This window comes from Microtus oregoni, unplaced genomic scaffold, assembly GCF_018167655.1.
Source record: "Microtus oregoni isolate MIOR12 unplaced genomic scaffold, Mior012 000036F_ref0000092, whole genome shotgun sequence".
Classification (NCBI taxonomy): domain Eukaryota; kingdom Metazoa; phylum Chordata; class Mammalia; order Rodentia; family Cricetidae; genus Microtus; species Microtus oregoni.
This window is the reverse complement of record NW_024543095.1, coordinates 6,132,618-6,152,450: the sequence shown is the minus strand read 5'-3', so window position 1 is coordinate 6,152,450 and position 19,833 is coordinate 6,132,618. Positions and strand designations below refer to the sequence as shown.

Genomic DNA, 19,833 nt, shown 5'->3' with positions numbered 1-19,833 from the left:
TGACCATGAGAACAAACAACAGAATTCTCAAGTGGAAACTCCTGACTACAGGTCCATCCAACTAAATTTATCTGAGTGAAGAAAACAACCAGCCCAACTCAGTGTTAAAATGGATCCTCAGGGCACAGAAAACACAGCCGAGAAGCTCACTAAGGCACAAACACTGGAGGACTCTAACTTAAATCTACATGTTAAGGAGTTCTAGAGTTGAGAGTCCAATGGACACTTACGATCAAAGCTCAAAATGAGTAAGAAATAAGCCGGCGCCAGCAGAAAAATCAAACAGCACAATATGGTCAGTCTGTCAACATCTGCGAGTTAGAAGGCTGCTGTAGGCGTAGGCTGCAGCATGCATCCTTTTAATATGCGTAAGTAGACACTGAATGCATGACTCATAGAGACTATTATAGAGTATGGTCTGGAAAAGAACAGAACAGATACAAAACACAAGTACTACTTATCATAGGCACCCCAAAGAAGGGCAACAGTGATAACAGGCTTGAGTGGAGAATTGGTAAAATGGAAATACCGGAAATGTAGCACACATGGAGAAAGAAACATGAGCTAAAAACATCGAGAGGGCTGGGATTTGGCTCAGTCGTAGTGTGCTTGTCTACCATGTACCAAGGCCTGGGTACAGTCTCCAGATCACAAGAACCCCGTGTGGTGGTGCATGCCTGCCAATCCCAGCCATGGAAAGTGGAGGGGGGGGGGGTCAGAAATTCAAGGTCAGGGACTGGAGAAACGACTCAGTGGTTAACAGCCCTGGCTGCTCTTCCAGAGGACCTGGACTCAATTCTCAGAACCCACATGGCTCACAACTATCTGTAACTCCAGTTCCAGGAGATCTGACACCTTCATACCAATGCAAATAAAATCAATTTAAATAAAAATGCATGTAAAAAAAGAAATTCAAGGTCATTCTTGGCTATACAGTAAAAGTTCAAGGCCAGCCAGGACTATGTGAGACACCATCTCATGATAAGTTAGTGGGATCAAGGTAAGAAGCCCCAGTAGGTATCCAAACACCCTTCAAACAGAAAGAACTAAGAAGTCATATTCCAAGAAGAAAAAAAGTAACTGAGAATTTTCCAAAAGCACAGTGCATCAAAATCCCAGCTCATCTCAGCCAAGATGAATGTGTCCTAGTCAAATAGGAGGTGAGTCACCTCAGGGGAACGAGAATTTGACTGGCATCGGCTCTCTCACATCCAGATGCAGAGCAAGTTTACATGTCAACCAAAGAGTAAAAGAAAGGACATGGGACTATCACTTTGAAAAATGAAGAATGTTCTTGAAAATTACGACAGCCAAGCTCCAATTGTGCATTCTGAAAACTTGAATAAAAGCGCATTTGAAAGACCCTTACCACAGGAATTTCAGAAAGCGGCAATTTAAGACCAACTGTCCCCAGAAAGAATGTCTAAAATGCAAGTGAGGATGGCTGGTGGGCCAAGTGACATGTGGGAAATCACATGAGCAGATGACATACGGTAGTGATGGAGTGCCTAGTGGGAAGATAGCGTTCTTCAGACCACTGGGAAAGAACTGCACAGACCTCGGCAGGCACCATCGTAATCCAAGGGTCCTAAGACCTTCATCAGGTCCTGGAGTGAAAATACGCTGCCTTCAATATTTTAAATAATATATGGTAATATTCTTGAGGCAATCAACAAGAGAATAAAAAGTACAACTCAGTGTAGCTTGAGTGAGGAATGAAATGAGGGGTGGAAACACTGCTATCCACAATGCAGGAGAGAAGAAAGGGACAGAAAGAAGGGGAAGAGAGGGAAAAGAGTTTTAAATACAAAATTTTAAGTGGAAATAAAAATGCCTGGTTTACAAGCAAGTTCTACCAAATATTCAATATCACACACACACACACACACACACACACAAATTTTAATGAGAAAAAATTCCCTAGTTCACACTGTTAAGCAAATATTAAATGCCAAAATCATGTCAACATAGTATGAGAAAGAGTAGTTAGAAGGCTGAGCTCGGAGGATTGCTACCAGTTCAAACCCACCTTGGACTGCCCAGCAAATGTCAGACTAACCAATGCTATACAGGGAGATGCTATTTTAAAAAATAATATTCTCCTGGCTATGAGCATTTGACTACATGTTTATATGTGCACCACATGTGTTCCAGGTGCCCGTGGTACTGGGTCCCCTAGAACAGGAGTTACAGACAGTTGTGAGCCACCACATGGCTGTTGTGAATTAAACCCAGGCCCTCTGAAAGAACAGCAAGCACTCTTAACAACAGAGCCATCTCTCCAGCCCCTAATTTTTTTAAATTAAAAACAAAAATTGACCATATTTTTTTAATTAAAAAAATTTGACCAGTACGAGAAAGGAGAATTATATACAACTGTCACTCACACGTATAAACCAAATTAAATTCAGTGAAAGATTAAAAAAAAGAAAACACGGGGCCAAGTGAGCTTTATGATAGAAATATACAAGTGTTCCAACACTGGCAAAGCTACTAATATAATTCACCACACCAAAGATGAAAAGAAACACTGTGATCAAACCAACGTGTCAAATCGCCAGATTCAACATCTGCAGCAGATGCTCTCAGGCTCACACTAGAAGGCTCACTCAACTTGATAAAGGGCAGTAATCTGCTGAGGTTTCCAGCAGACGGAGCTCTCAGTGATAAAAGCCCAAGAGAGCCCCACTTAAAAGGAACAACCAGCCCGGTAGTGGTGGCTCATGTCTTTAATCTCAGCACTCCAGAGGAAGAGACAGGTGGATCAGCCTGGCCTACAGAGTGAGTTCCAGGACAGCCAGAGTGACACAGAGAAGCCCTGTCTTGAAAAACCAATTAATTAATTAATTAATTAAAATAAAGCGACAGCTGCAGACTAGAAGAAAGAATTCTTTTCATCATAGCACATGGCTTAATTCTCCACAAAAAAACCTAGAAGAATACACAGTACCCTGGAGGTAGTGAGTTCATTTGTCAAAGCTTCCACCTAAGGAAAAGATAGGATCTCGTTTCCCCAAGAAAGAACAGCTTGAAAGTAACAGTTTGGGAAAGATGCCGTGTGTGACTACAGCCAGGAAATGCTGGTCAATAGCTCTCACAATGGATTCGTAAAGACCCTGATGAAGAAATTATTTAAATGCACTGAAATATACTAAAGAAAACCAAAATAAACACAGCGGCAGAGTGCATTTACTGGCAGAAGGAGTCAATATCAAATTATATATATTTGCCTCAACACTGTGTGGGGGAAGGAGATTGACTTAATGCAACCTCAATCAAATCTACAACTAGGTTTTCTTTCAAAATAAAAGCCTGGCAAGCTGGTTGTCCAGTTATAAAGAAATGCTGATACAGAAGGATCAAAGTGACGGCTTTCCTACCCAGATGGTGACATACATAGGTGCACAATGGGATAGCCAGTAAGGTCCAAGGATAGAGAGAAAAACAGAATAAAAGATCCAGAAAGAGACCCAAACACGCTTGAAACATGAGCACATGAATAGTAAAACCCTATGGACTGGGAGGGAATCACCATTCACTCAATAGTGCTGAGACGCCAGGCAACCCATGTGGAAATGGAAGGCACGTCACTCAAAAATCAATTTCCCAGGCATGAAAGTGAAAAAGAAAAAGGGTTACAGCAACAAGAGAAGAAAAAATAACCATTACTTATGATGATGATGGAGTTAACGTCACTATCAGAGCCAAAGAACTTGGCAATATGGTTGGTAAGAAATCACTACAAGAGGGACATTACGTCAAGAGGATGGGCATCTAAAATACAAGTCTCATGAAGCAAGACAAATCCTTAACATAGGGGAAAGGGAAACATTTATAACTTTTTTTTTATTGGTTTTTCAAGACAGGGTTTCTCTGCAGCTTTGGAGACATATAAAACTTTTTGCAGAAAAAAAAAATGTGTACTATAAGATTTGTGCAAAAATGTTCTCCGTAACCATGCAGTCAATGGTCAGAACCTGGAAACAACCCAGACATCTTTCATAAGAGATAACAGTAGCTCTCTCCTACTCAATATGAGAGCAGGAGAAAAGCTGGGAACCTGAACTCCAGCTACCTGAGGAGGAGGATTCTAGTTGGTTAAAAGCCAAGAGCTGGGTAGCAAAACATGGTAGAGCAATGTTCTAAAAGCCTCAGCATCTGTGAGGCGGGCAATGAGTGGTAGAAATTCCTTCCAGGAGAGCACGAAGGGTCCCTTACCAGGCCTCTGAGGAAGGGACCAGCGTTTCAGGGTCTTCCTTAGGAAGCAGCTACAAGAGCATGGTATTCACTGCCAGCCTTATATGCTATGCCTGTAGATAATGTAAGCTTGAACAAGAAAAATTAAAATGCAGAGCCAAAACATGAAGAAAAAAAGTCAAGAACATATACAAAACAAATGAATGCAAAATACAACCCAGGTGAACTCAATTTTAACAAAAGGCCGAGGAAAGATAATTGAGCCATTAGCCAGGCGGTGGTGGCGCACGCCTTTAACCCCAGCACTTGGGAGGCAGAGGCAGGTGGATCTCTGTGAGTCTGAGGTCAGCCTGCCTTACAAAAGCTAGTTCCAGGACAGGCTCCAAAGCTACAGAGAAACCTTGTCTTAAAACACTAGAAAAAAAAAAAAAGATAATTGTGTGCAGAGCTGATGGTGACCCCTGAGAGACTCATAAACGCGTACAGTGATCAGGGCTTCTGTTCACCATTTTCAATTCTTCATAATGCATAAAAGAATCTACATGTGACTTTTAATATAGAAAAGTACAAACAAATGGACTAGAGAAGCATTTGGTGCCTTCCTCTTCATACCCATCCTCGCCAAGCCCACACTCTTTCCTGACTTAGAATCCAAATCACAGCTCATGGGGCGTAGCTCAGTGGCAAGGCAGTTGTGCAAGAAATGCATGCAAGGAGCTTGTCCAAGGCCCTCAGCTCCTTGCATCCAAATTCGAACTAAACACATAGTCGAACATAAGCGAGCCGACTTGCCATTCTGATCTTGAAGTGTATTCTTCTCTGATTTTCAAATACTTTCCTAGAACTCAGTTCAGACCTGCTTACATCTCACTTCCACAGCAAGGCACTTAGCTAGTTAGAAGTGATCGGTTTTGTTTTTTTCATTCAAAGCAAAAACAACACACACTCTTATTATTAAATGAAAATGACACAACCAAATCCATATAAATCACGCAGGGCCTGCCTTAAGCTCATTTGTTTCTGATTTATTTCCTCTATCAGTAACATTTGCTAAAATCACAAGAGAATAAAGCATCACTCTCACATGAATTAATCCCTTCTTCCCATCTGCATCAAGGCCACCTGAAGGTCAGCCATGGGACCCAAAGGAAGGCAATTACCCCCAGTGAGTGAAGGAGGAGGTTCAAGGCTGCGCTGCCAAGAAATGACATCTTCCAGTGGACTCAAACCACCCTCTTCGAATCTTGGCATCCGGTGGTATAAAAAAAATCAGATTAAGGAACACTGAAAAGCAAAGCTTGCCACCTGCTGCCCAACAGCAAAATCGTCCGTGTGCAGATTACACTCCCGTTTCTTAAATGAAAGCTCCTTCACAAGCTCACTGCCACGGGTGTCCACATATTGCCTAGGCATCCAAAACTGCTACCTTTTTTTTTCTTCTAAAGGAAAATGTCAAACCTATATTCTGTTTTTACCAGATACTATTTTCAGGACTGTACATAATCAGCCAGAACTAGAGTGCCTCAAAAAGAAAGAGGGAAAAAAAAAGGAGGAGGAGAAAGAGAGAAAGAAACTGAAAGGAATTAAAACACAAACAGCTCTTCCAAACTGCGACACACATTGTGTGTCTAATAAAACTGAAGAAACTACATTTGTGTTTATTACAGTATCCAGACCGGGGAGGAATGCCTTTGAAAATGCGCCAGCATTGTCCTGTGCTCCCACGGCTTGTCATCGTTCTAACATGATAGGGAATACTACATCCAGTTTTGGAGCCACGCAGACTTTAAACTCCAAACATTAAAGCATAACTGCATTGTGCAAGTTTATAAATAGTTTATACGCATTCACATAAAGAACCCTCAGTACTGGTCCAGCTGACCGAAAAGGAAAACAAAGCTCTCAATAATTCTACCAACATTCTAAGATTCCATTTAAACATTTCAGTTGTCAGCTATCTTAACCTCAGTAACACCCACTAGTGTTTTCAGGGGCTCTTGACGGATCCAGTATCAACTCCTGTTTTCACTGATTCACGGACGATCTGAGAAGTTAATGAACTTTAGCCTTAAAAACAAAGCAACCAACTATCAAATATTGTCTGTCTTCTAACTCTATACATGCATGATTCCATGAGATCAGGACCTCAATAACAATCCAAAAGAAAAAAAATACATCTGACAGGGGGAGGGAGGAAATGCCTGAGAGTGAGCGACAAGCCATCAAGTTTAGCGATTATAGACACCACATGCATTTTAGGCCCTCAGAGCTCTGGACCAAGAAGAGGCCAGCAGCCCCTTGAAAGACTTGTGGATCAAAACTAGTTTATTACACGGCATCTATAAGTCTGCGGCCTCTGAGGCACACCACAGGCTGAGCTTGCCTATGTGCAGAATAGAGCCAAAGTGATACGAAGTACTTTGTTCATCTGGATCTATTATACAGCGGACAGCCAAAACCAGCTCACATTCAAGACAACACCATAATCTTGTTCTGTTTCCTAGTGGGTATTGCTTTCCTCAACACTAGAGGCAGTGTCTCCATACAAAAAGAGGCCAGCTCAGTGGCTGTCACTTGAGGCTGCTATTCCCGGGAAAGAGCAGCACACCTCCTTACAGTCCCTTTGCAGGAGTCCTCAGGGGCTATTAATTTCTGCACTACCATTGCAGCGTTTCTGATCAGCAGAAAATTCTCCCAATCTCTCACCTCACTGCCCATACTGGCCACACTAAGGCATCTAGAAGCAATCCGTTTGTAAGGCTAATGTTGGTTACATTTTATGAACCTATGATTTGAAACAGAACCTGGTACACACAGAGAAGAGTTCAGTAAATCACTTGCTTATGGATCCCGGGACCATCAACACCAGAGCTAGATCTTGGCTGAGCATGAAAAATATGTGGCTTTATTAAAAGGCGTACAACTGCATTAGATGCATTTTTTTCCTTTAAAAATATAGCTCTAAGGGCCAGAGAGATGGTTCAGAGGTTATGAGCAATTTTAATATGCTCCAGCATTCTCTTCCAGACTCAACTGGCATCAGGACATATGGACATGCAAGCAAAACACTCATGCCCATAAAAATAAAAGTTGAAAATTAAAAATACAGCTGTATTTATTTTCATTAAACGTCTCTAGAAATAATACAACAAAAAGAAAAAAATGAATCCAAGCTATTCTTTTTTGTTGAAATGAAAGAATATTTACATTAGTTGTTATCATAGCACCTAGCACATATGAAATAATGAAATATGTGAAATCCCCAATTATTCTGTTTTGGTTTTGGTTTATTTGTTTGTTTGTTTTAGTCAAAGACTTCCTAACAGAGCCATGCTCTGAACTTCCTCGGGAAGCATGAACTAATGTCTTTCCACCCTAAACAAGGCACTAACAAAATGCCAAAGAAGTAATTCCCTCCTAGGCTAAGTTTGTTACAGAGGTGTGGATAGCTCAAAGGCAACCATATCATCAGAAAGCCCACACCAGCAAGAGAACAATTTATACCTGCAGGCAATTTGGCCATTTCCCTCCCTAGCAACTGTTACTGCTTACTATCCTTGAGGAGGGGGCTTGTGATTCTCCTAAGCTTCAGGAACTTCCTGAGATTTTTCCATTATGCCTACTTCCTAAGTCTTGTAAGTTTCATTTACTTCCTGAGCCTTAATGAGGCTCCTTCCAGAAGGAAAGATTTCAATTCAGAAGAAATAGCTGCAAGCTTAATTATCTCTTTATTTTTTATGAATATCTTACATTACTTTGAACATGAAGATATGTGGGGCTTTAGTTCTTGTTTTTAAGAAACAGTGCTTTTTCCACTAGGTTTAGAAAGTGTTTCCAATTTTGAGGCAATAGTGTTATTTCTATCACCTGGACTGAGTGGCCCCCAGAGCAAATCATAAAAACTTTCTTGGCAACTTCAGACTTTAACAGATGATTAAACAAATACATGCCATATCTGAAACAAAAAAAGAAAACACATTACTTAAAAATAAATGTCACAGAATAAACAGGCAATCTGTTTCATATGTTTATATTTAACTATTTTAAGTATTGACTAAAAAGAATAGATACAATCAACAAATAGATTATTATAAAAGTGTAGGGCAGGGACAAGGGGCTCATTTCAAGTTCAGAGAATTGGGAATTATTTCATGATGTCTATCATGACAAGTGTAAGCCAGGACTGTGTCCCCCATATGAGGAAGAATACCGGAATGCTTAACATGAGAACACACAGAGATTTATGTAGTAAGGGGCAGAGAGAACATGAATCCTTTAAGGCAAAAGCTATGCAGTCAAAGAGCAGAAAAGGTCAAAGATCAAAGCCCGATGAACATCTGGAGAACCAGGAATAAACACCTTGATCTTCTTACATAGCATGAGGACTTGTTATCCAGAGTGATTTGAGGATGGATAGCAGATCAACAGAGAAGGAGATTAAATCTGGTTTTGTTTCTGATTGGTGAATTTGAGTCTGGGGCTAGAGTGGAGTCAAGAAAAGGAAGCATTAAGACAAGCTCTACCTCCCCATCCATTAAACATTCTAGAGACAGATTAATATTGCTCTGTACATAATTTTTTAACCCTGACGTATAAACAGGTAACACATACTTCTTAACCTGGACCCAGAAGCTGTTTCCTTTATCAGCAAACTGAATTCTTTTTCTCAAGAAGTTGCAGTTGGCTATAAAGCAGGCCCACCCATCATCCCTCTCTGAAATGTGCCCACCATCAAGCTAGGTCTTCTGCCCTCCATGATGAGGCAACGCACAAGTGACTCTTTTATTTCCCTAATGGCTGCTGTGGGCCTTTTCCTACTTCTCTATACCCTACTCTGACTCCTCTGTCAGACTATCAAGGACATCCCAAACGTGGGTCTCCCCACCCAACCTTGTGTGCTACTGATTTTCAATTCTTTCTAAATAGAGTGGTCTCCCAATAGCACTATGGAAACGGCACACTCATACCTATACATTTGGATATTGTTGTCTACTTAAAGCCCTGCCTCTTCCTTAGGTCACCTAATCCTGCAGATTCCGGTCAATCTTCTTAACTCTAATACTCTAGTCCCCACTGATCTCCCCTTCCCTCATTCCATATTAGATTTGTAACCGGTGCGTACTCAAGTCAGCAACTAATGCGTACTGCCCTCTGGTCATCACTATTGTTCAAACATACTATCCTGTCTTCAACTGATACGCCTAAACCAATACCTGGCATGTGACTGACACTCAACAAATGCTTCCTGGTAGAATGAATGAATCAACTTTGAAAAATTGAAAATCTAGCAAGGCAGTGGTGGTGTACACCTTTAATCCCAGCACACAGGAGGCAGAGGCAAGTAGAACTCTGAGTTCAAGGTCAGCCTGGTCTACAGCGTGAGTTTCAGGGCAGTCAGGGCTACAAGGACAAAGCCTGCCTCAAAAAAACAATAACAAAGGTAAATAAATAAGGAAATGTTGAAGAATCTGTATTGTGGAGGTCAGTGAGAGTCTAATCTTCACCGTGATGAACCAAAACAAGGCAATCAATTATAAACGAATGACAATCATCTAGACTTGGATAAACACTCAGGTGTGTGTGGCTGGTGAGATGGGTCCAGAGAATCACGAGGTGCACCTGCCTGGCCACCTCCGCTCAGTCCCTGGAACCCACTAGCCAGCTGTAGTGGCTTCCAATATAAACTCAGCACTCCTACTATGAGACAGGAGGCACACACAGGAGAATGGCCCCCAAGTCTACAAAGCATCAGACACAAGAGATAGGTGCTTCCACCAGGTGGAAGGTGAGAACTGATTCTCTAGAGTTGTCTGACCTTCACATGTACACATGCACACCTGCACACATGTATGCATGCACACACACACACAATTTAATCTAAGAAAAAAAGATTTATTTCTATGTAAACCAGTAAGTCTCTAATAAGATAGAAGAATTCTGAAATAAATCACATATGAGTAACCAACTGCATTTATGTCTTCATGGGCAAATAGGAGTTTTTTAAAGCACAGGGCTAAAAGGAAAGCTTCTTCCAAATTTGAAGATAAGAAATTCAATAAAAGTCTTCCCATTGAACCCCTTGAAGAATTCTTGAAATGTAGGACTAAAGGTTCTTTAATATGAAAAGAGCAATTACAAATAAAAAATAGATAACAGAACACTATAAAGAATATTAGCAGGCTATTCACTCAATAAATTCTCCTATACTCTAATAAATTATACTCAAATATGAAATATTCAATCTCACTGAAAAGAAAATCTAAAAACACATATTAAAGTTATTCTGACATCTCAAAAAATAGGCAAAACCTTTAAAATTTCACATACTGTCATTTATTTGATTTACTGAAGCTTGATTTTTTTTTCAGAGACCACACTGGTTCTGTTTAAAATATCGCAGATCTGAAATAATCTGATATACAGGTGTTGGTAGTACATTCCCATAAAATTTACCACCTCAGCCAGTAGAGAAAATTAATCCAGGAGTAGGAAGAATTTCACAGAAAATACTCATGCACATTAAATTTCCTAATTACTGTGGATCACAGGCCACCTTTTAAAACATTAAGTTGTGAAAAGTCCCCCTAATTATATGGCAATGTATTCTTTAGAAAAGGGGCTTTTCTCCTTCAAAATACCTCAGCTAAACCGGGAGATAAACAGAGGCCAAAGAAATCCAAGAAAGGCAGAAAGAAAGAGAAAAGAGCTTCCCAAAGAGGGGCGGGGTAGAGACTGCCACCCCCTCTCTGATAACTTCCTTTAGTGTGTCCTGATCACACAATGTCCATGTCGTCTTCCTGCTAGAGTTAGAGCATCCTTCCTAGAAAGATAATTAGGAAGGATTAGTCGCCGCACAAAGAGGCTCTGAGCAAATTAACAAAGAAAGAGGCCTCACCTCAACTTGTGCCCATCAAACCTCCCAACACCAGTGCCTGGCAAAACACCAACACCAAGTCAAGAAAAGACAGAACTCTGACCATGCAAAAGTCAAGCCCCTGTCAAAGAAAGCCCTAAAATGGATTGGGCTGGGTTGGGTTGGGTTGGGTTGGGTTGGGTTCTGCTTGTTAAATCCTGCACCAGTGACAGATGGTCTTGCTGATTTGTAAAGGGCTGAAAATGGCTTTCTACAGCGGCAACCAACGCCACTAAACAGACTATGTTTACAGTGAATCTTGAGCTGTTTTGAAAATAAACAATGTTTGTCTAACCATTTGAGATTCACAAAACCACTAAAATATTCACTGTGCCATACTTTTGTGGGGGTGGGGTGGGGCTTCAAAATACTGCCTTGAATTTGTTAGGTTCTGAAACAGGATCTCACTGTAACTCAACTGGCTTCATACTGGCAATCCTCCTGCTTCTACTTCCTAAGTATTGAAATTACAAATGAGAGCTGCCACGCCTAGTCTTTTCCCCCCTCCCATTATTTTGAGTAAAGGAGTCTCAGAGTGATATAAAAGAATGTGAAATAAACAGTCAGGGAGCCTGGTTCAAGCCCTAGCTCCCGAGTCACTTTGGGCAGGGCGTTCAGGATCTGACTTCATATCACAGTTATAAAACATTATGGTTTGCGTTGGTAGAAAGTTCTGGAAAATGGGGAGGGTGAACTGTGCCCAATTCTCATTCTATTTTCCATTGCACTTAAATGTTAACTTCCAAAGGGATAAGCACCCAGGGTTGATTCTGCCCACAGATAATAACACTAATCAAATAGCTCTTCAGTATTTTGGTGGAGCTTAAGTGATGAAAGCCCAGAATCACAGGAACTCTAGTGAAAAATAATTCGGGTATGCCTGATCGTCCCTGTTGGCTTTCCAGGAGCTTGAGCCAAGTGTGTCAAGGTTCAAATCAATATGTAATTTAATACTTACGAGCACTAGAAAACTTGGGGCTCGTAAAAAGAGTTTACAGTGTCAGTGTCCAGAATCCTCCCAAGAGAGGGGCTGGCCATCTGTACTGTCATACTCCGTATAAAGTGGCTTCGGCATTTCAGAGCCATGCTAGGAAATACAAGGAGCAGAAAGACCCAATGCTGTGAAATCAAGACCCAGAAAATTAACTATAGTCTGATCAATGAAAAACCCTCAGGACATCTAGAGACATAGTAGAAATGGGTCCTGTAATACGTAGCAATACCAGAGAAGAACACAATTCCAGGCCAAACTATTAACCAACCCTGGAACAGACAATGGTGATGGGGGAGAGTCTTCTGTTTTGTGTTAATTTCATTGGTTAAATAAAGAGACTGCTTTGGCCCTTTAATAGGACAGAAAATTAGGTAGGCAGAGTAGACAGAACAGAATGCTGGGAGAAAGAAGCCGTCGCCATGATTCTCCCACTCCAGACAGACGCAGGTTAAGATCTTTCCTGGTAAGCCAGCTCGTGGTGCTACACAGAATGTTAGAAATGGGTTAGATCAATATGTAAAAGCTAACCAATAAGAGGTTAAAACTAATGGGCCAAGCAATGTTTAAAAGAATACAGTTTTTATGTAATTATTTCGGGGCGTAAGCAAGCCAGGCAGCCAGGACCTGGGGCAGCAGGAACGCAGCCCACTGCAGCTCCTTATAACACAATGGAATGAATGGTTGAGTCAACTTCCTTGGCCTGGTCACCTGGCATTATTCTGGGTACAGTGAGGCAGCCTTGAAGACTGATTAATATCTGCATTTCCAACATTTGAGTTCTACTGAGTCATTGATATCACTGACCAAATAAGCCCTAAGCAGGCAGAAGAAATTGCATACTAATCCAAATGAATGCTATGAAGGTGTGATACATGCAAGGTGCCATGAGGGAGCCTTGCAGGAAGCAATTGCGGGGTCTGAGATTAGCAGAATGTGTATGCATTAGTTAGAGAAGTGGACGATGGATTAAAGGCAGAAAACACTTCCTGCTCATGTCAGGAAGGAACTGGCTGGACAGGACCTTGACAATGACCAGAAGAAAGAGAACCAGGTGAGTATAGGAAATCAGACTTCAATCTGCAGAAGAGTCTGATCTTCACTTCTGAGAAGCCAGCTGAGACCTTTAGACAGAACAAGGAGAAACAGGTATTGTTTCAGTACAGGGAACTCTCTAGTTATGAGCTCAGGTTTACATCCAATCATTCTTCATAGAGTCCCAAATAATAGTACTATAGGAGACAATCAGAGCCTCTCTCCCTATTGTTAAAGTAAAGAGAAAGTAGAGAGAGGAATTCTGGGAAAACTGAGGCTGTGTTAAGTTTCCTCTGAGACCAAAACATTCCAACCTGCAGGGAAGCATGGAGGTAAACAACTCAAAACAGCGTCAGGAAGTCCCTGAATCAGAACAGATTCACTAGGCCCCTCTCTGTTAGAGTAAGCAATAAAAGCCAGGAGTCCCTCTCAAATAGACTCTGAGACCAGACCAGCTGCCTGGAAGGAGCAGAAACCAGCCCAGCTGCAGGAAGAGTCACTTGGAAAGGACCTCACCAACCTGCTGAGTTGCTGCAGGCTGTACAGTGTGCCCCAGGTTCCCAGTTTTTGTGAATTTTCACCTGTACTAGAGTAGGCTTTGGTGATGTAGCTGTCTTTGAGTCCTTTCTGCTCCTTTAAGTAACCCCAATAAAACTCATGGTTTACCAAGCTGGACTTTGGTAGTGTCCATACTCTGGTCATGAGATTCCTGTGTGGGGTGAGTAGACATGTGTGTTGCATCTCCCCAGGGAAAGATTTGTCACATAAATAACTGGTTAAGAGAATAGAATCTCTGGCCTGGGTAGAAAGACCTAACATTTCAGTTGGGCCAGGTCAATTTCTTGTCCCAAGACCACTCCTAAGCAAGCAAGTTCACCTTAAGACACAATGAAAGAGATAGATAGGCTAATTATTCCTTTAATAAAATACTCTCCTACGCTTTCCAGAATTCCGGCCCCCGGCCTAGTTTCTACATGCCACCATGAGGTTTTCTGTTGGATCAACTCCCTAACTCCAAAAGGTATAACTTTTTCTTTTCTTTTTCTTGACATTTTCTTTGGGATGCTAGCCATAACTAAATACATTTTTTTGCTCATGCTTTGGGCTGCTTTACTTCTGCTCTAAAGCCCTACCTCCCCACATTGGTTTCCTGCTGTCAGGCAGTGGACCTCCATGTCAGTAGTTCAAACAACATGACTTTCCCCCTTCTTTCTCAATCCTCTTTCTGCAAGCAGCTGCTGAAGTTTACTGCCTGCCTGCCTTAGGGTGCCTTTAATTCAAATAAAATTGTTCTTGAGATTACATTTGAGTCTACTCTTAAATTCTTCTATTAATGATACTGAAAACCCTAAGAGGGGATCCTGACTACCCCCATATCATCTGGCCCCCAAGAAAAAATTCCTCCAAATTTCTGTCATACTATCCATAAGCATAAAACAGACGATCAATCTACTATCTAATTCCACCAGGTCTTTCTAGCTTCTCTTGTTATCACAGATATACATATCTTCCCCAAAAATAGCAGGCCTGAATAAAGAGAGGCATTTTTTCCTAGATTAATGAATCTAAGGTTTCTCTTCTCCATAAAGCTTTTCCTCCCACTTAAAAGTTCTTACCTCCAAGACCAAGAGACTTGAGGTCTCTGTTCATTCGACTCTAATGCCTTTCAGGGAAAGGTAACTAGGTGAAGGACACACTCCACCACACGTGGGCTCTGCCGTTTAGCTCCAACTTGCTGCGTATGTTAGAGGATTTGAGGTACAGTCCACATTCACCTCACACGGGATGCCCACCCTTTAGAGTCTTCATTCGAGGCAATTCCGAAGCTGAGAACAGGTATGAAACTTCAGTCTTAAATGTTAGTCAAACTCTTAAGGCAAGGGAAGCAAAAGAGGAGGGGTTAGTTTAAGCTTAAGGAAACTTGGTTAGCTTTGGTTAGCAAAGCACATTCAAAGGGGGAGGAAGGATTTAACTGTAATTTAATCAGTACCAGCATCAAGCTCAGCAGCGTTCTGACGTTGTCAGTTATGCAGTGACAATCTAAAGATCATGGATCCATGTCAGTCACATTGGCACCAGGCGATTTACAAGTTTCAAAAATGTATTTAATGAGTTTTCAATCCCACGTTCACTGTCAGTTTGGAGCCAGTCCTCTGACAACTAAGGAAGTCTGTTCTCAGTGCACAAATGTTTTCAAACATAGAAGCAGCACAGGAGAAGCATCCAGAGGCTCCCAGGCCATCATCTTGTTGGTAAAGAGTGGGGCCCTCTCCCCATCCTGTTCGCCCGGGCCCATCCTTCCCAGACACCTCCAAGAACACTGCAATCAGAGTCTTCAGCCACACTATCCAGGTCAGTGGCTCTCAACCTTCCTAACTCTGTGACCCTTTAATACAGTTCCTCATGTTGTGCTGACCTCCAACCATAACAATATTTTTGTTATTACGTCATCACTGTAATTTTGATACTGCTATGAATCATAATAGAAATATCTGCTATGTCACCCCCCATGGGGGTCATGACCCACAGTTTGAGAACCAGTGCTCTAGAGGATGAGATTGCTTGGGTGTGCCCAAAGGCTCATATCTATAAGTAGTTTTCTCAGGGCTCCTCACAGTCCTGGCCATCTCCAGCCTCTTGGTCTCCTGGATTCCCATTATTCCTCCCTGGCAAGTGCCTGGGTGTGCTTACACAAAGATTTCAAAGGACAATGCAAAAGAATTAGATATTTAAAACTTCAACCTGTGTGAAGTACTTAAATCTATTTTTACTAAAGACATAAAGGTTGGCTTAGCTTCTAACTGGAAGGTACTAAGGTTGCTAGTCACTAACCTTGTGATTATAGCTCATTCATGGCAGGAAGGAAGACTGCCAGAACAAGCTTAGCTCTGTGGTAAGATACTGTGGTGAGCAGAAAAACTGTCCTTTCCCACTTCCAGAGTCACCCTTACTCTATGCTCCAGAACCTGTGAGTGCTGATGTTCACAGCAAAGGAGAACTAGGGGTGCAGATAAAATTAGCATTGCTAATCAGGTGACCTTGGGATACATTATCCAGACAGGTTCAAGGCAATTAAATAATAAGTGCCCTTAAAAGATGAGAAATCCAAGGACATCGCATCTGAGGCAGGAGGACTGTGGGCTTAAGGCCAGCCTGGGCTACTTAGTAAGACAGGGAGAAGAGAAGAAAAGGAGAGGGAAATAATGAAAGAGGTAGAGAGGGAAAGGGGGGACAAAGAAGGGGAGGGATGGGGAGAAGGAGAAGAAAAGGAGGAGGAAGCGGGAAGAGAAAGAGAAAGGAAGAAGGGGGGAAAGGAGGAGAGGGTGGAAGAGGAAGGAGGAGAAAGAAAGAAAGAAAGAAAGAAAGAAAGAAAGAGTGTTGTAGGAGGCTTCTAGTTAGTTCCCAGCTGCTCAGCCCCAAAACAACCACACAGAAACTGCAGAAACTGTATGAATTAAATCACCACTTGGCCCATTAGCTCTAGCTTCTTATTGGCTAACCCATTTAATTTAAACCATTTCTATTAATCTGTGTATCGCCATGTGGCTGTGGCTTACTGGCAAGGTTCCAGTATGTCTGTTCCGGGCAGCAGCTATATGACTTCTCCCTACCCTGCCTTCTTCCTCCCAGCATTCAATTTAGTTTTCCCCATCTACCTCTGTTCTACCCTGCTATAGGCTCAAAGCAGTTTCTTTATTAACCAATGGTATTCACAGAGGGGAATCCCACATCAAAGAAGAAAGAAGAGAGTTTCCAACACAAGAAAGATCAAGCCCAACACTGCTGGCTCTGAATGTGAATGAAGGGGCCACAAGACAAGGAAGGCATGCAGGGAGCATCTGGAAGCTAAAAAGCAAAGTCATATGTGTTCCCCAATACCAGGAAGAATGCAGACCCAGGCATCTCCTTGCAGCACACTGGGACCCATCTGGACTTCGGACCTCAGAATGACAAAAATAAATGTGTTAAGGGACTAACCTTGGGACAGTTAACACGGCAGTGACAGGGAACTAGCACAAAGGCAGGCGTGATAACCTCTCCGGTTAAGAGACGACATGTGCAGAGGACCTAAATTTGATTCTGGAGACGGCATTTAAAGACAGGTAAAGTCTCTCCAGGCAAATAACTTAACCCCTCAACACCCGCCAGCTGCATAATATAAAATGGAGATAATAGTACTATAACTGGAAGGTGATTGACCTTTCCTGGGCCCTAGGTCTTTGGTCCAAAAGAGCTAAGGGGACGACCTATAGGAGGCATGAGGAATCCTGAAGAATCTGTTTTGTGAGTAGACTGATGTTTCTCTTAAGAGACTGGATTCATTCTGGTAAGGCTATCTTCGGTATCAAGAAACTGGGTTCATTACCAAAAGGAGGCCTATTACAAGCAACCCTGGCTCGTTCTTGTTTCTTTTCTCCACATAAGATCATTTTCCTCTCCTTCTCTTTCTTTGCTTTCCTTATCTTCCCTCCAAACCTACATGGCTACCCAGTCTTGGGCTGTCACCCCCCCCCAAAAGCTATAAACAAACCTCTTTTTTATGAATGACTCAGTTTTTGATATTTTACTATAACAGCATAAAACAGAATAAGACAAATAGTATCAATTTCACATTCTTTTGAAAAGATTAAATAATATAATTGCCCAAAGTAATGAGAACAGTGCTTGGCACAGACCAGACTCTCGGTAAACACAAGCTGTCACCATCACACAGCACCACAGCCATACTGGCCGCCAGCAATTAAACCGGGGAACAGATCGTACCCAAACCAGCACTTGCCCTTTTTAACTGAAAACTTTAAAGTTCTTATCACAAATGTTTAAACATAAGTGTCCAGGGTTTAAACCAAGGCTGTTATTGGTTCTTTCTCAAACAACTTTGGGCCGCTGTTTTCTCATGAGCACAGTGTGTAGAGAGGTCTTATAGAACACGTGGCCTACCCTTCTCTGGCCATGTCTCCAATCTCTACTTTATGGGTTATTCTTCCTTCAAAGTCTTTCTCTAGACCTCTTTAATTCCAGTTCCTCGGGGGCCAGAAAGATGGCTTGGGGAATAAGAGTGCTCGCTGCAAGAGCAAGCATGAGGGCCTGAGTTCGGATCCCAGCACCCACATTTTAAAACAAAACCAGAAGGGGAAGAAAAGCAGAAGCCAGGCATGGCCACATGTGCATCTGTAACCCCAGAGCTGCGGGAGGAAAGAGACGGGAGGATCGCTGGAGCATGGTGGGGGCAGCCTAGCTTTAGGTTTTTGTTAGGAATAAAGCAGAGGGTGATAGAGAAGGGTATCTCACTCTGTCTTCCACAGGCTAGCACACTGGTGCATACACGCATTGATAGATACTAGTGCATACGCACATTGATAATCATACTGGTGCATAAATACATTAATAAATCATACTGGTGCATACACACATTGATAATCATACTGGTGCATACACACATTGATAATCATACTGGTCCATACATACATTGATAAATCATACTGGTGCATACACACATTGATAATCATACTGGTGCATACACACATTGATAACTCATACTGGTGCATACACACATTGATAATCATACTGGTACATACACACATTGATAAATACCAGTACATGCGTGTATACTTAAATAACAACCCTCATAAAAAAGCTAAATATTAGCCAAAAGACACAAAACTTCACTTATTCAGAATGGAAAGAGTATGGATCGCTAGCAGCCAGATGACTACAGTTAATACCATATTGTAGACTGGAAATGCCCTAAAGGGTGCTTCTTAAATGTTCTTACCATGGACAGCAAAATGGGAAGTTGTGAGATGGTGTGGTGGTTTGAAAGAAAATGGCTCCCATAGGGAGGGGCATTATTGGGAGGTGTGGCCTTGTTGGAGTAGATGTGACCTTATTGGAAGAAGCATGTCACTATGGGGGTGGGCTTCAAGGTCTCCAATACTGAAGCTACCCTTAGTGTCACAGTTTACTTCCTGTTGCCTGCCAATCAATATGCAGAATTCTCAGTTCCTTCTCCAGCACCATGCCTGCTTGTATGATGATAATGGACCGAACCTCTGACACTGTAAGCCACCCATAGCTAAATGTTTCCTTTATAAGAGTTGCTGTGGTCTTGGTGTCTGTTCACAGCAATAGAAATCCTAAGACAGATGGATATGTAAATTCATCTGTTTGCAATTTTATAATGTGTACCCATCAAAGCATCGCAGTGAACACTGTATATACACAATTTTGTCAATTGTTCTTCAATAATGCTAAATATTTCAAAAACAGGGCAAGAAACTGAAGCAATCCAAAACATCCACCAAGACTATGATAAATAAGAAATGTGGTATACACACATGGTGAAATAATCATTGACAATATAAATAAACCAACTACAGTCCACAACTACACAGATAGATCCAAGGTATAATGCTAAGTGGGAAACACACTGTGTTACTAATAGACAGTTCAAAGACGGGCAGAATAGGTCTGTGTATATGAGAAGTCCCTTTGAAAAAGAGGAAGGAGGAAGGTCTAGGGACACTGTCCTGTTCTTTAATGTGGATGACACACATGCCAGAATGCAGTCACTTTGCTGTGATCGTTAAACTATAAACTATTGTTTGCTTTTGCTTTTAAGCTCCATGTAAGTTCAAGTTTAAAAGGTGAAACAAGGACATCTTTGGTGATAAAACTAATTATTGGTTCAATGATG

The 19,833-nt window shown here is 41.8% G+C and overlaps 1 protein-coding gene across 4 annotated transcripts in view; it reads right to left on the bottom strand.

Annotated features, from left to right (window-relative positions):
* The window catches only part of Ltbp1 (latent transforming growth factor beta binding protein 1), a 373,313-nt gene that overhangs the window by 286,856 nt on the left and 66,624 nt on the right, over positions 1 to 19,833 (bottom strand). The window contains exon 1 of one of the 4 annotated variants that reach the window (XM_041631031.1): positions 231 to 318. The exons of the other annotated variants lie outside the window; for them this stretch is intronic. The gene's annotated coding sequence lies outside the window, so the exon portion shown is untranslated. Of the gene's footprint in view, positions 1 to 230; positions 319 to 19,833 lie in introns of those variants that run through there. 4 annotated transcript variants of the gene reach the window in all.